General features: G+C 42.2%; 1 protein-coding gene across 2 annotated transcripts in view; it reads right to left on the reverse strand.

Moving 5' to 3' along the window:
- LOC126100292 (fas-associated death domain protein) overlaps positions 1–15,063 on the reverse strand; it is a 57,385-nt gene that overhangs the window by 41,488 nt on the left and 834 nt on the right. The gene's annotated exons all lie outside the window — the stretch shown is intronic.

Raw genomic sequence — 15,063 nt, forward strand, 5'->3', positions numbered from 1 at the left:
ACCTTTCATCTGAACTGGGAGGTCGGTAAAAGGATCCTATTATTATTTTATTCCGGTTGCCAACAATGACCTCTGTCCATACTAACTCAAAGGAAGTATCTACTTCAATTTCGTGACAAGTTAAACTACTTCTGACAGCAACAAAACATACCACCACCAACCGTGTTTAACCTATCCTTTCGGAACACCGTTAGGTTCTTCACAAAAATTTTGGCTGAGCTTATATCTGGCTTCAGCCAGCTTTCAGTGCCTATAACGATATCAATGGTTCCTGTATCTACGTCCTTCCTGTGTTCAGCCTGCACCCTTTGTGGCTGAAGCCTATCTTGGGTTTTCCCGAGACCCTCTAACCTAAAAAACCACCCAGTCCACGCCACACAGCCCCTGCTAGCAGTGTAGCCGCCTCCTGCGTATAGTGGTAGTGGACACCTGACCTATTCAGTGGAACCCGAAACCCAACCACCCTCTGGCGCAAGTCAAGGAATCTGCAACCTACATGGTCGCAGAACTGCCTAAGCCTCTGATTCAGACCCTTCACTCGGCTTTGTACCAGAGGTTTGCAATCGGTCATATTGACTATACTGCAAATGGTCAGCTCTGCTTTCAATTTGCAAGCAAGACTGGCTGCCTTTACCACTCCTGTTAGCCGCTCGAAACCAGAAAGAATATCTTCTGATCCAAAGTGACACACATCATTGGTACCGATGTGAGCAACCACCTGCAGTTGGCTGCACCCTGTGTTCTTCATGGCTTCCGGGAGGACCCTTTCCACATCTGGAATGACTCCACCCAGAGCGCACACGGAGTGCACATTGGTTTTCTTACCCTTCTTGTCAGCCAAGTCCCTAAGGGACCCCATAATGCACCTAACATTGGAGCTCCCAACTATCAATAATCCCACCCTCTGTGATTGCCCGGATCTTGCAGGCTCAGTGGTTTCCTCTGAAACAGGACAGGCGACAGCATCTAACTCAGCGGCAGTGTCAATCACAGACAGCACCTGGAACCTGTTTGTCACACAAACCGGGGAGGTATTATGTGCGGCTCCCTAGGAAGTCTTTCGCCGCCTACTTCGCACCAGGGCGACCTCCTTCTCGACCACAGGTGAGGGGTCAGCCTCAGTGCAAGCAGTAACTGGGTTGGCCACCGGTGAGGACCAGTCGGAGGACTTGGACATGCTGGATGTCCATTCAATCCCCACGGCCGGCCCACAACAGTGGTGCTCATCCACTGCAGCCTCAAGCTGTGCAACCACAGCCATCACAGCCTGAAGCTGAGAGTGAAGTGTCACCAACTCGGCTCGCATATGCACACAACAATCACAGTTCCTGTTCATATTAAAGACCATGGAAAACTAAACTATGCAGATAAACAGACTATCGGCATGTGCAGCGCAACTCTACTGTAGACCCTGACGAAATTGCACGAACTGTGTCTAGTAATACTTACTTACTTTTGACTTAATTCCTATGGGGGCATAGGGCATCCAGGAGAACTCGCCATCCGTCTCTGTCTTTGGCCATTTGCCTCAATTCTGCCCAGTTCTTGCCAACTCTTTTTGCTTCCCCTTCCACTGTTCTCTTCCATGTGCCCCTTGGTCTTCCTCTCTTCCTTGTTCCCTGGGGATTCCATTCCAATGCTTTTTTCTCGATGGCTCCATCTGGCTTTCTTAAGGTGTGCCCCAACCAGCCCCACTTTCTCTCTCGTATCTGGTCTTCTATAGGTATCTGGTTTGTTATTCGCCAGAGCTCCTCATTACATATTTTTTCTGGCCACCAGATATTCATGATGCGTCGAAGGCATCTATTTATGAAGCTTTGTAACTGGGATGTTATCTTTTTATACATTTTCCAGCTTTCACTGGTGTACAGGACAGCCTTCACATTTGTATTAAAAATACAGATTTTTGTTTTGTACGTGATATTTCTATTTTTCCATATTGGATACAATTGTATGAAGGCAGCATTTGCCTTTTTAATGCGGTTTTTCACGTCATCTCCAGCTCCACCATCTTCCGCCACTATAATATCCAGATACAGGAATGAGTTGACAGTCTCCACCCGCTGCTCACCTATTAACAATGGCACCTCCATGTTCCCTGAATTTACTCTCATTTCCTTTGTTTTGCCTATATTTATCTTGAGGCCAGCAGTCTCTGCTTCTTCTTTCAGCAAGTTTAATTTAGCTTGCATATCAGTCAGCCTTGGAGCTAGTAAAACTATGTCGTCTGCAAAATCCAAATCCTCCAGACGTTTGTGGATCCCCCACTGGATTCCTCGTCTCCTGCCTGCTGTGACTCTTCTCATAACAGAGTCTAGAACGAGTAGAAAAAGTGTTGGTGACAAAATGCAACCCTGACGGACTCCAGTTGTTACTTTTATGGGCTCTGTCATATTTCCCTTGCGGAGTACGCAGCATTTGTAGCCATCATATAGATCTTTTATGATGTTTAAGATCTTCTGGGGTATGCCATACTTCCGCAACACCTACCAGAGCACTTTATGTTTCACGGAATCGAAGGCCTTTTGAAAATCAATGAATGCCAGGTACATGGTTGCTTGAAATTCTTTGCTTTGCTCTAAGAGTGTTAATAAGATCAACACAACTGCGTTGTGCCCTAAAACCGGCCTGTTCTTTACGCAGTTGCTTTTCAAGGGATTCTTTAATTCTGTTTAAAATAATTCTGGTGAGGACCTTACTGGGCACTGACAACAATGTAATACCACGCAAGTTGTTACAGTCTGACAAATTTCCCTTTTTTGGGAGCTTTACCACCAAACCATTTTTCCACTCCTTTGGAGATTTCTCTTCAAGCCAAATATGCTTCAGCAAAGGATGGAGCATTTTGACAGTACTTTCAATATCAGCTTTTAAGAGCTGCCGAATCACTCAGGTGAAACTAAACAATTTGCCCCTGATTAGGAACTTGTAATATGTCACAAAATTGGTTTACTTTCCAATGCAAACAAAAACGCGACAACTGTGGCTATTAGATATTAAATTTACATGCAGAAACTCAATAAACTAAACTATTAAAGCACACAATTGATACAATAAAATTTGCTCCCTGTTAGGATCTCGTAAATGACACAAAAGCGGTTGCTTCCCTGTTGCTGCATCTGTCTCGGTCGGCTACTGCTGCCTGACTGACTCATAGACGAACACCTACAGCCTATTACCCGCAACCTATCCTCTCATATAAAAGATACCAATCATTTCCTCCACTGACTCTCCACAGTTCCTGTTCCTTTATTACCCGGTGCCCTCTTCGTCACTATTGATGCCTCCTCCCTTTACACTAACATCCCTAATGCCCATGGGCTTACCGCTACTGAACATTTTGCCAAAGCTCGAAGGATTTCAGACCAACAATCTCCTTCCTAGTCACTGTGAGCAACTATGTCCTCACCCACAATTACTTCTCCTTTGAACGCATTATCTACAAACAAATCTGGAATATGGCTATGGTCACCTGTTTGGCACCATTCTATGCCAACCTGTTCACGGGCCACCTAGAGGAATCCTTCCTAATTACTCAAAATCCCAAACCCCTCACTTGGGTCAGATTCATCGATTTCATTTTCGTGATCTGGACTGAGGGTGAGAACAACCTATACACATTCCTCCAGAACCTCAACACCTTCTTCCCCATTTGCTTTATCTGGTCCTACTCAGCCAAACGAGGCACCTTCCTTGACGTTGCCCTCCACCTCGAAGATGGCAACATCAGTACCTCTGTCCATATCAAACCTACCAACCACCAGCAATACCTCCATTTTGACAGCTGCCACCCATTATGTACCAAGAAGTCCTTTCCACACAGCCTGGCCACCCATAGCCATCACATTTCTAGTGATGAGCACTCCTCTCAAAATATATCTAGGGTCTCACTGAGGCCTTCACAGACCGTAATCACCCTCCCAACCTTGTACAAAAACTGATCTCCCATGCCTTATCTCTCCAGTCACACACCCACCATCTCCCAAAAGTCCCACCGTCCAGCCAGAGGAGCATTCCCCTCGTGACTCAGTACCACCTAGGACTGGAGCAACTGAATCACATTCTCTGTCAGATTTTCGACTACCTATTGTCGTGCCCTGAAATTAGGAATGTTCAACTCATGATCCTTCCCATCACTTCCACAGTGGTATTCCACTGTCCACTGAACTTTCCTACATAACCCATCCCTACGTAAACCATGCACCCAGCCGCTTGCCACATTGCTCATATCCCTGTAATAATTCTAGATGCAAGTCCTGTCCCATACATGCTCTCACCACCGCCTACTCCAGTCTGCCTATTCCATCAAAGGCAAGGCTACCTGTGAAACCAGTCACGTGATCTACAAGCTAAGCTCTGCAACCACTGTGCTGCATTCTATGTGGGCACAATAACCAGCAAGCTCTCTGTCTGCATGAATGAATACCAACAAACTGTGGCAAAAAAACAGCTGGATCATTCAGTTGCTGATCACATTGTCTGACACGATGTTCATTTCAATGATTGCTCACAGCCTGTGCCATCTGGATCCTTCCCACCAACACCAAGTTTCTGAATTGCGCTGGTGGGAACTCTCCCTGAACTATATTTTACGTTCCTGTAACACTCCTGTTCTCAATCTTCATTAGTCATTTTCCTTTACCCACCAATCCCCCTCCCTTTTCCCATTCCAGCACCACAGAGCTCTCTTTTCTATCAACCCACTCACAGTCCGTTTGCTTCTCTCCTTTTCCAGTGCCCCCTGCCCCTCCACCTAACCCTAACCTCTCCCCACCTTGTCCTTGTGTGCTCACATAAGCAGCACTTTACTGTCTGCCTCCGTGCCCCAGCCTCCTCCTTACCCCCACCATCCAGATTGCTTCTCTCATCATCCATCATGCATGCTGCTCGCAATCTGGCCTCAGCAGCCAGAGACTGCATCGTGTGTGTGTGTTTTGCCTACTTCTGATAAAGGCCTTTTGGGCTGAAAGCTCACATATTTCACAGTCTTTTTGTTTTGTGTATCCACTGTATGATGAGTAGCAACTATCCTTTTCAAACATGTGACTCAGCTCCTCCATTGCATGGTGAGTAGCAACTATCCTTTCCATAATGTCATTATTCCACCCAAGATTTTTCACTGTTTTATTAAACTGAGGGTCAGATAATACCGACACTCATCAGCACCTTCCTTATTTGGAATTTGAATTATTAAATTCTCCTTTAAATCTGAGTCTATTTTGCCTGTCTCATATATTTTGCACAGCAAGTTGAACAGTTTATTTTGGCTGGCTGTTCCAAGCACTTAAATAATTCTGAGGGAATATTAGCTACTCCAACATCTTTGATTCATCCTAATTCTTTCAGTGCTCTGTCTAATTTTTCTCATAATACATTTTCTATATTCATTTGAACCCTAATCCCTTTCTAAATTACTGCCTTCAGTTTCATTTCTCTTGTACAGTCCTAAATATTCTTTCCACCATAGTCTTCCCTTCTTTGCTCAGTATTGGCTAGGTGTCTGAGCTCTTGACATTCATACAGCTGCTTCCCTTTCCTCCAAAGGTCTCTTTAATTTTCAAACAGCAGCATCTATCTTCCCATAGCCATGTACACTTCTCCATCTTTGCATTTCTTCTCTAGCCATTCCCGCTTTGCTATTTCTGTGAATCTCATTTTTTAGCAGTTTGTATTCCGTTTAGACCACATCAGTTGCAGCATTTTTATATTTTTTCCTTTCATCAACTGAATTTGAGATATAGTGAGTTACCCAAAAGTTTCCACTGGGTCTTCTCATTTTGCCTTCACTATTTCATCCCGCAAAGCTATCCATTCAATTTCTCTCTCTTTTCCCTTGTTTCTGTCAATTATTGCCAAATTCTCCCTTTGTAACTCTCAAAAACCTGTGATTCCTTCAATTTATAATCCAGATCCTATCTCTTTAATTTCCCACCTTTCTGCAATTTCCATCTGCAATAAATTATGGCAAGACAGTCCTCATCTACCCTTGGAATGCTTCACACTTAAAAATCTGGTTTCGATTCTATGTCTTACTGTTATGTACACTCTATGGAACCTTCTAGTGTCACCTTGTCATTTCCACACTTACAACCTTACAAAAGTATCAGCAATGGTTGAATTTGTATGATTGGTTGGTTGTTTTGGGGGGAAGAGACCAAACAGTGAAATCATCGGTCTCATCGCATTAGGGAAGGGCGGGGAAGGAAGTCGGCTGTGCCCTTTCAAGGGAACCACACCGGCATTTGCCTGGAGCGATTTAGGGAAATCACGGAAAACCTAAATCAGGATGGCCGGACGCGGGATTGAACCATCGTCCTCCCGAATGCGAGTTCTGTGTGCTAGCCACTGCGCCACCTTGCTCGGTATATGTATGATTGTATCAGATGGCTTCCCCTTTACAATCCTTTCCCTCAGACCATATGCTCCTGCTATTACTCTTTTGCTTCTTATTGCTACTAATGAATTTCAGCTCCCCTCGCCCCCCTCACAATCGAATATTCTTCTCCCTTAATAAACTGAATAATTTCTCTTATCTCATCATACAGTCTTTGGATCTCTTTCTCATCTGTTGAGCTAGTTGTTATATAAACTTGCACTGCTGCAGTGAGCATTGGCTTTGCTGTTTATTTTGGCTACTATAATGCAGTCTCTATGCTGTTCATAGAAGCTTAATAACATTCAAACTTCCTCATTCACTATTAAACCTACTCCTGCATTACCTCTATTTGATTTTCTGTTGGTAACCTTGTATTCACCTCACCATCAGCCCTGTTTTTTCTTGGCACCACATTTCAGTAATTCGCATAATACATCTTTAACCTACTCACTCCTCTTTTTAAGTTCTCTAAACTTTTTACCTAGTTAAGGGATCTTAACATTCCACACTCAAACCCCTCGTTTTTGCTGATGACAACATACTTCTGAGTAATCCTTATCCAGAGATTCAAATGAGGGCTATTTTACCCAATAGGATGCCATCACCATTTCGACACAGAGTAGAGCTGCGTATCCTGGGAAATATTATGGCTGTAGTTTTCCTTTCCTTTCAGCCATTCACAGTACTAAAATAGCAAAACCATGTTGACTAAAGCTACAAGGCCAGAGAGGGCAACCATCCAGACTTCTGAAAAGGCCCCTCTTCATGAACCATATATTTGCCTGGCCTCTTCAATGTGATTGCTCCTACAGTATGGACATCTGTATCACTAAGGCATGTGAGCTACACCATGGAAGCCACACACTTCGTTAACTGGTACTCACATGCCTTACTCTCCAGATCATTTTAAGTCTTCTTGCTCTGTTACAGAGTCAGTAGCATAAGAATTTTTATCAACAGATCCATATTATAACTAAAAAAGAGTAGGCAACAGCATAGACATCTGGAAACAGCACTGCTGCAGCCCAGAGTCATGTAATTGCGAAGTATATATCCATACAACAAGTACAATATCCTTGATGATGAAAAGTTACTATAAGAGATTAATGTAGCCTAAAAAAGTCCAATTAACGTAAGCATCTGCATCTGCTCATCTAAATTATGCCTATGCCTCTGTGAAAATTTCTTCAGTGTAGAGCCCTCCACAAGTCAGTTGGATGGACAATATGGGTTGGAGTGCTTTATGGTTGGTTCCACAATTTCTAATTTCGCTATTATTCCACCATAGTTAACATTTGCTCTATATTTAATGCACATTTTTTATGAATAACTGAAATTGCAGGCACGCTCAGATACACTGTGATACATAACAGAGACAAATCTCCAATGAATAACTTGGTGATTAGTATGTACATAAATCAGCTATCAACTATGAACAATGCAAGAAGGGCATTGGGAGAGAGGGACTGAGGGTGGGTTACACTAAGCAACTTTCATTGAAATATGCAACATAAGCAACAATTAGATGGTCGAAAATGTGACAGGCATAAAATCACTCTGTAATGTAGGAGAACTACGCAGTGATCATTTAAGACAAACAGAAGAAACAAGTCTCTTGTAAGTTATTCAGAGCAAAAGATGCAATATTAAGAGTTGTCTAGACATAAATCCTGTCAACAACAGAACAGAATGCATGCAACAATGCTGGTAGGTAGGCTGAAGCAGGAGGGCTCAGATCTTGCAAGAAGAAGCACAGACCAAAAATACTGCCAATCACAAAAAAATTAACAATTGAGCCTACTGATGTCCATCACTAGAAGACGATAAATAGGGGAAAATCTCCTAAAACGTAACTGAATTACACAAGAGAAAGGAGGGTGTTAAAGATATGAATGGTGAGAGTCAAAAGCATATGTAATTATTGCAATCTTATTACAAGACACCCCACATGAATCATGAATCTTGCCATTGGTGGGGTGGCCTGTGTGCCTCAGAGATACGTAGGTGTAACCACAACGGAGGGTATCTGTTGAGTGGCCAGACAAACGTGTGGTTCCTGAAGAGGGGCAGCAACCTTTTCAGTAATTGTAGGGGCAACAGTCTGGATAAGTGACTGATCTGCCCTTGTAACATCAACAAAAATGGTCTAGATGTGCTGGTATTGTGAATGGCTGAAAGCTAGGGGAAACTGTAGCCGTAATTTTTCCTGAGGACACGTAGCTCTACTGTATGGTTAAATGATTATGGTATTCTCTTGGGTAAAATTGTCCTCCATTCGGATCTCTGTGTGGAACTACTGAGGAGGATGCTGTCTTCGAGAGAGAGAGAGAGAGAGAGAGTGGGTGGAACTACTGAGGAGGATGCTGTCTTCAAGAGAGAGAGAGAGAGAGAGAGAGAGAGAGAGAGAGAGAGACTGGCATCCTACAGGTCAGAGCGTGGAATGTTAAAGAGTCCTTAATTGGGCAGGAAGGTTAGAAGATTTAAAAAGGAAAATGGGTAGGTTGAAGTCAGATATAGTGGGAACTAGTGAAGTTCAGTGGCAAGAGGGACAAGACTTCTGCTCAAGTTAATACAGGGTTATAAATGCAAAGTTAAAAGCACCAATGCAGGAGTTGGTTGTGGGTAAGCTATTTATGAACAGCATAGTGAACGCATTATTGTAGCCTAGATAAATACTAAGCCCACACGCACCACAACAAGTTTATATGCTAACTAGCTCAATGGGTGATGAAGATATTAAAGAAATGTATGGTGAGATACAAGAAATTATTCAGACAGTTAAGGGAGATGGAAATTTAATTGTGATTGGGGACTAGAATTCGATAACTGAAAAAGGTAGAGAAGGACAAATAGTAGGGCCATAGTCCATATCAATTCAGGCAGGCTAGGAAAAAAATGTTACCTTCATATTCACGGATCATATTGAATTTAGCAGATGTGAAAATGAACAGCTTAGTAAGGAAAAAAATTTCTGCTCTGAGATACAGCCCTCCAAAGAGGATACTGTGCATACCATTTTGAAGATGCAAATTTTAGAAAATTTTCTATGTACTAGATATTTTTTTTTTTTTTTTTTTATTTGGTAGATAATTGCTTTATGATTACAAAGAAATCCTCCATTTGGACTTATCTGTCAAAGTTCTTTTACTATAGCATTCAGAACTTTTTTTATAATTTATGAAAAAAATTTTTTTTTTCAAAAATGCCAATGCATAAAGTTTTGATTTTTTTCTGTTGAATAGTACAATATATTGTTCTACATTCCCTCAAAAGGAGAGCTTCAACTTTTAGGTTGAACAGGTTTTATAAACAATTGTTATGAATATGGACAGGGGGGGAAAAGCATGAAACAGGAAGCCACCTAGTAGAATTCTGTATATAGCACAGTTTAATCATTGCTAACACTTGGTTTAGTAATTGTGAAAGAAGGTTGTGTATGTGGAAGAGACCTGGGGCACTCGAAGGTAATCATATAATGGTAAGACAGAGACTTTCGAGCCAGATTTTAAATTGTAAGACATTTCTAGGAGTAGATGTGACACCTGACCACAATTTATTGGCTGTGAACTGCAGATTAAAACTAAAGAATCTGCAAAATGTGAGAAATTAAGGCAATAGTACTTGGATAAGACTAAGAGGCTTTTCAGATTTTCGGAGGGAGCATTAGGCAATGATTGACTAGAACGGTGGAAAGGAATACAGGAGAAATGAACAGGTAGTCTTGAGAGATGAAATAGCACGGGTCGACAGAAGTGTCTGGTCTCGTGTGTCGGCTTTGACCCGTGACGTAAGGGTGTTGTGGTGTGTGACGTCATTACGGCGCGGAGTTTGGTTTGTGAGTGTGGCGTGTTTGTAGATGTCGTCGTGTTGTGGTTTGTTGTGCCCTCTGGTGGTATGTTCAGGGTTTTCGTTTGTTTGGTGTATTGGGCTCAGTTTGCTGTTGCTCAGTGGCGAGTGCTGCTTGCGTATTTTTGAAGCGGGATTTGTATCAGTGAGTTAACGGTTTTGTGTGAGGTTAATGTAGTGATGATTGCTGTACGTCAGGTGGTTTTGTTATTAAGTTTAATCGGTTGTGGTTTTTTGTTCAGGAATGGATATGAAAGACAAGATCAATAGTTCTCGGTTGAGGGCTATGATGGGGGACACAGTTTTAGAGCTGATTAAGTTCCTACAGCTTTTTGGCTTAATTGCTGAGGTGGTGAAGTGCGGTGTGTGCCGTGAACCAATGAAATTGGTTAAAGTTCCGGCCTCTCGGACCAGGGACGGTTATATGTGGCGCTGTTGCAAAGATGGCATATGGTGTTCCATACGGCGCGGTACCTGGTTCAAGAAGTCTAGGTTGGGCATGCGTGAGATTGTGCTTGTTACATATTATTTTTGTTATAGATCCCCACAGAGTTTTTGTGCGCATGAGACTGGTGTGAGTGAGAGGAGCGTTTTAGATTGGTATTCCTTTTGTCGTGAAGTGTGTTCGGCATTTATTAAGTACACGGGTAAGTTGGAGGGGCATGGGGTTGTTGTGGAGGTGGACAAGCCACAGTTTGGGAAAAGGGAGTATGGGAGGGGGAAGTCTGTGGCTGGTCTTTGGGTGTGGGGGGCTGTTGTTCCGGGGGGTGGGGGTTCCGAATGTGTTTTTAGGGTTGTGGAAGGGAGGTCCAAGGCTCAATTAGCGGGGTTAATTGAGGAATATATAGAGCCGGGGTCCACAATAGTTTTTGATGCTTTTGGTTCTTACAGGGGGTTGGGTGAGAGGGGATTTAATCATTTAGTAGTGAATCATAGTTTAGAGTTTAAGAAATATGAGACAGGGGCTTGTACTAACACAATAGAGGGGATGTGGGGGGCGGTTAAGTCAGTTCTTGGGAGGGGGAGAGGCGCTCTTCCAACCTTCAGTCTCATTTAAATGAGTACTGTTGGCGGAAGAGTGTCCCAGAGGGCTATTGTATTGTTCGGGTTTTCTTAAGGGCTGTGGGTAAAATGTATAGGCCGAAAGTGGTTAGTTGGGGTGGTCTGGGTAGGTGGGTGGGTGGCTGTGGCTCAGGGTGGGGTGGCTGGTTTATTTTGTTGTATAGTATTTGTTAAGGTGGGTGGGGGGAGAGGGGGAGTGTGTTTGTTTTTTGTTTTAGTTGTGGAGGATCTATTTTGTTGAAGTTTTTGTTGAGTTGTAGTGTGTGATTGAGATGTTTTTTATGTTGCATTTGGTTTTTGTTTGTAGTTTTTTTATTTTGGAGTCGGGGGGGGGGGGGGGGGGTTGAGGTGTGGATGGGTTGGGTTTTTCTTTTGGTTTAGTATTTTTTCGTTGGTTTGCATGTGTGCGTGTGTGTGTGTGTTTACGTGTGCATTTGTGTGTGGTTGTGGTGGCCAATCTAGTTTGTGGGGCTGGAACTTTCTTGTAGGGTAAGTTCTCATTTTTTTTGTTTTTGGCGTATGTGTTGTGTATTGGGGTATAGGGAAGTGTTTCATTGAAATTTGTGGCTGTGAAGGTTGGTATTGGTAGATGTTTTTGAGTTACATAGGTCAAGGGTAGTGGTCGATCCTAATTTATGGGATTGGGAGCTGCTGTAGATCTATGTAGGTCAAGGGAAGTGTTTGTTCGTAATGTTTGGCGGTGCAGTTTGGTTTTTGTATTGGGAGATGGGATTGGGAGCTGCTGTTGAGCTATATAGGTCAAGGGAAGTGTTCGATCCCAATTTATGGGATCGGGAGCTGCTGTAGATCTATGTAGGTCAAGGGAAGTGTTTGTTCGTAATGTTTGGCGGTGCAGTTTGGTTTTTGTATTGGGAGATGGGATTGGGAGCTGCTGTTGAGCTATATAGGTCAAGGGAAGTGTCCGATTCCAGATAATATTGTGTTTTGTGGTATTTGGTGAGTTTTGTGATGTCGATTTTTTTTCGTCGTTTTGTGTGGTTTTGTATGGGGGTGGCTGGCTAAATTTGTTTATATTTAGTTTGTCCCCACCCCAAAACCCCCAATTTCCCATGCTTGTCCCGTTAGAGTCATTAGGCTTTTTGTGAAACGTGTGTGTGTTTGTTTTTCGATGTATTTTCGTCTTTATGATACGTATGCAACGATTTTATATCCACCATATTGGAATTGTCGTTTATGGTCGTTTCCGCCATATTTGTGACGTCATGGGTCAAAGCCGACGGGTGGGATCGGACGCTTCCGTATTTCCGCAGAAGATCATGTACGTAAACAGACTAATAGAAATCACTGGATATCACAGGAGATACTGAATTTAAATAATGAATGCAGACAATATAAAACTGCAGCAAACGAAGCAGGCAACATGGAATACAAATGTTTAATAAATGAGACTAGCAGGAAGTGCAAAGTGACTAAGCAGAATGGCTACAGGATGGATGTAAGGATTAGAAGCATATTTCATTAGGGGTAACACAGATACTGCTTACCTGAAAATTAAAGAAGCGTTTGGAGAATAGAGAAGTAGCTGCATGGATATCAAAAGCTCAGATGAATGACTAGTGTTAAGCACAGAAAGAAAAGCTCAGAGGTGGAAGGAGTATATGGAGGGACTATACAAGGGAGATGAACTTGAAGGCAACATAATGGCAAGGGAAGAGCACGTAGGTGAGATGAGAGACATGATAAGGTGAGAACAACTTGACAGAGCACTTAAAGATCTAAGTCTAAACAAGTCCCCGAGAGTAGACAATGTTCCATAGTGATAGCATAGGGAGAGCTAATCATAACAAAACTCTTCAACCTTGTGTGCAAGATGTACAAGACAGGCAGGCAAAATACCATCAGACTTCAAGAAGAAAGTAATAATTCCAATTCCAGAGAAAGCAGGTGCTGACAGGTGTGAATATTAGTGAACTATGAGTTTAATATGAAAAACACAAATTCTTTACAGAAAAATGGAAAAATAGGTAGAACCCGACTCCATGGATGATGAGTTTGGATTCCCGAGAAAAGTAGGAACACACGAGGCAATGCTGACCCTACAACTTATCTTAGAATATAGGTTAAGGAAAGGCAAACCTAGGTTTATAGTGTCTGTAGACTTGGAGAAAGATTCTGGCAATGTTGACTGGAATACTCTCTGTGAAATTCTGAAGGAGTGGGGTAAATTACAGGGAGCATATGGCTATTTACAACTCGGACAGAAACCAGATGGTAATTATAAGAGTCACAGGGTATTAAAGGGAACCACTGGTTGGCAAGGGAGTGATACAAGTTTGTAAACTATCCTGATGTTATTTAATCTGCATACTGAGCAAGCAGTAAAGGAAACCAAGGAAAATTTGGTGTAGGAAATAAAGTTTAGGAAGAGGAAATAAAAAATTTGATGCTTGCTGATGACATTGTAATCCTATCAGAGACAGCAAACAACTTGGAAGAGTAGTTGAATGTGATGGACAGTGCCTCGAAAGGAAGATATACGAGAAATGAACATCAACAAAAGCAAAAATGAGGGATGCAGCTAAATTAATTCAGGTGATGCTGAGGGAATTAAGATTAGGAAACAAGACACTTAAACCAATAGATGAATTTTGCTATTTGGGAGTAAAATAAATGATGATGGCCGAAGCAGACAGTATATAAAATGTAGACTGGTAATGGTAAGCAAAGTGTTAGGAAGCCTTTTTTGAAACTATTTGTCTGGAGTGTAGCCATGTATGGAAGTGAAACACGGGCGATAAGCAGTTTAGACAAGAAGAGAATATAAGCTATCAAATGTGGTGCTACAGAAGAATGCTGAAAATTAGATGGGTGGATCATGTAAGTATTACAGAGTTACTGAATAGAACTGGAGAGACAATAAAATTTGTGGCACAACTGGACTAAAACAAGGGATTGGTTGACAAAACACATTCTGAGAAATCAAGCGATCACCAATTTAGTACTGGTTGGAAGTGTGGGGGGTAAAAATTATAGAGGGGGACCAAGTGATGAATGCAGTACGAGGATTCAGAAGGATGTAGGCTGCAGTAATTATATGGAGATGAAGAAGCTTGCACAGGGGAGAGTAGCTTGGAGAGCTGCATCAAACCAGTCTTCGGGCTGAAGACCACCACAACAAGAACAAGAACAACAACAACACGACAAGATGAGAAATGAAAGGGGAAGAGTGTAAGATGTAGGGTTTTACGATAAAATAAGCAAAGTGAAAAGTAATGAACTGCCTGTTGGCTTCTGTCTCGGTTTTTTTTTGCCGACATTCGTCTGATGATTTTTCTAATGTTTCACCAGTCCACCACCAGCAATGGAGGGTGAAACTTTGACAATGCCAACTACTCATGATGGCGAAATGTTAGAAAAATCATGAGACGAGTGTAGGCCGAAAAACCCTAGACAGAAGCCAACAGGCAGTTTGTCAACAAGTGGGGACGAAAGCCTTAAGAATTTTGTAAAGTGAAAAGTTTTTGTGGAACTCATAAAACACAAATAACAAGGTTTGGATCACTCTACTAATATAAATGGCATATTTTTATTTTCCTGTGCTCTACTTCCCCACTCTGATTTTAACAGAGAAGAGAAAAGTGTCAGCAACAATGAAGTCACAAAATACAGAGAACTTACTTAAAATCTAACAATAAATGAACATGTAAATCCATCTTGAATCAAAACTGTAATGTGCAAAGATACACAGTAGACTGCTTACCCAAACCTGGCAATAAACGAACAAGGAAATTTATGAGCAGTACTTGTCTACATGCAGG

The sequence above is a fragment of the Schistocerca cancellata genome, chromosome 9 (genome assembly GCF_023864275.1).
Source record: "Schistocerca cancellata isolate TAMUIC-IGC-003103 chromosome 9, iqSchCanc2.1, whole genome shotgun sequence".
Classification (NCBI taxonomy): Eukaryota; Metazoa; Arthropoda; class Insecta; order Orthoptera; family Acrididae; genus Schistocerca; species Schistocerca cancellata.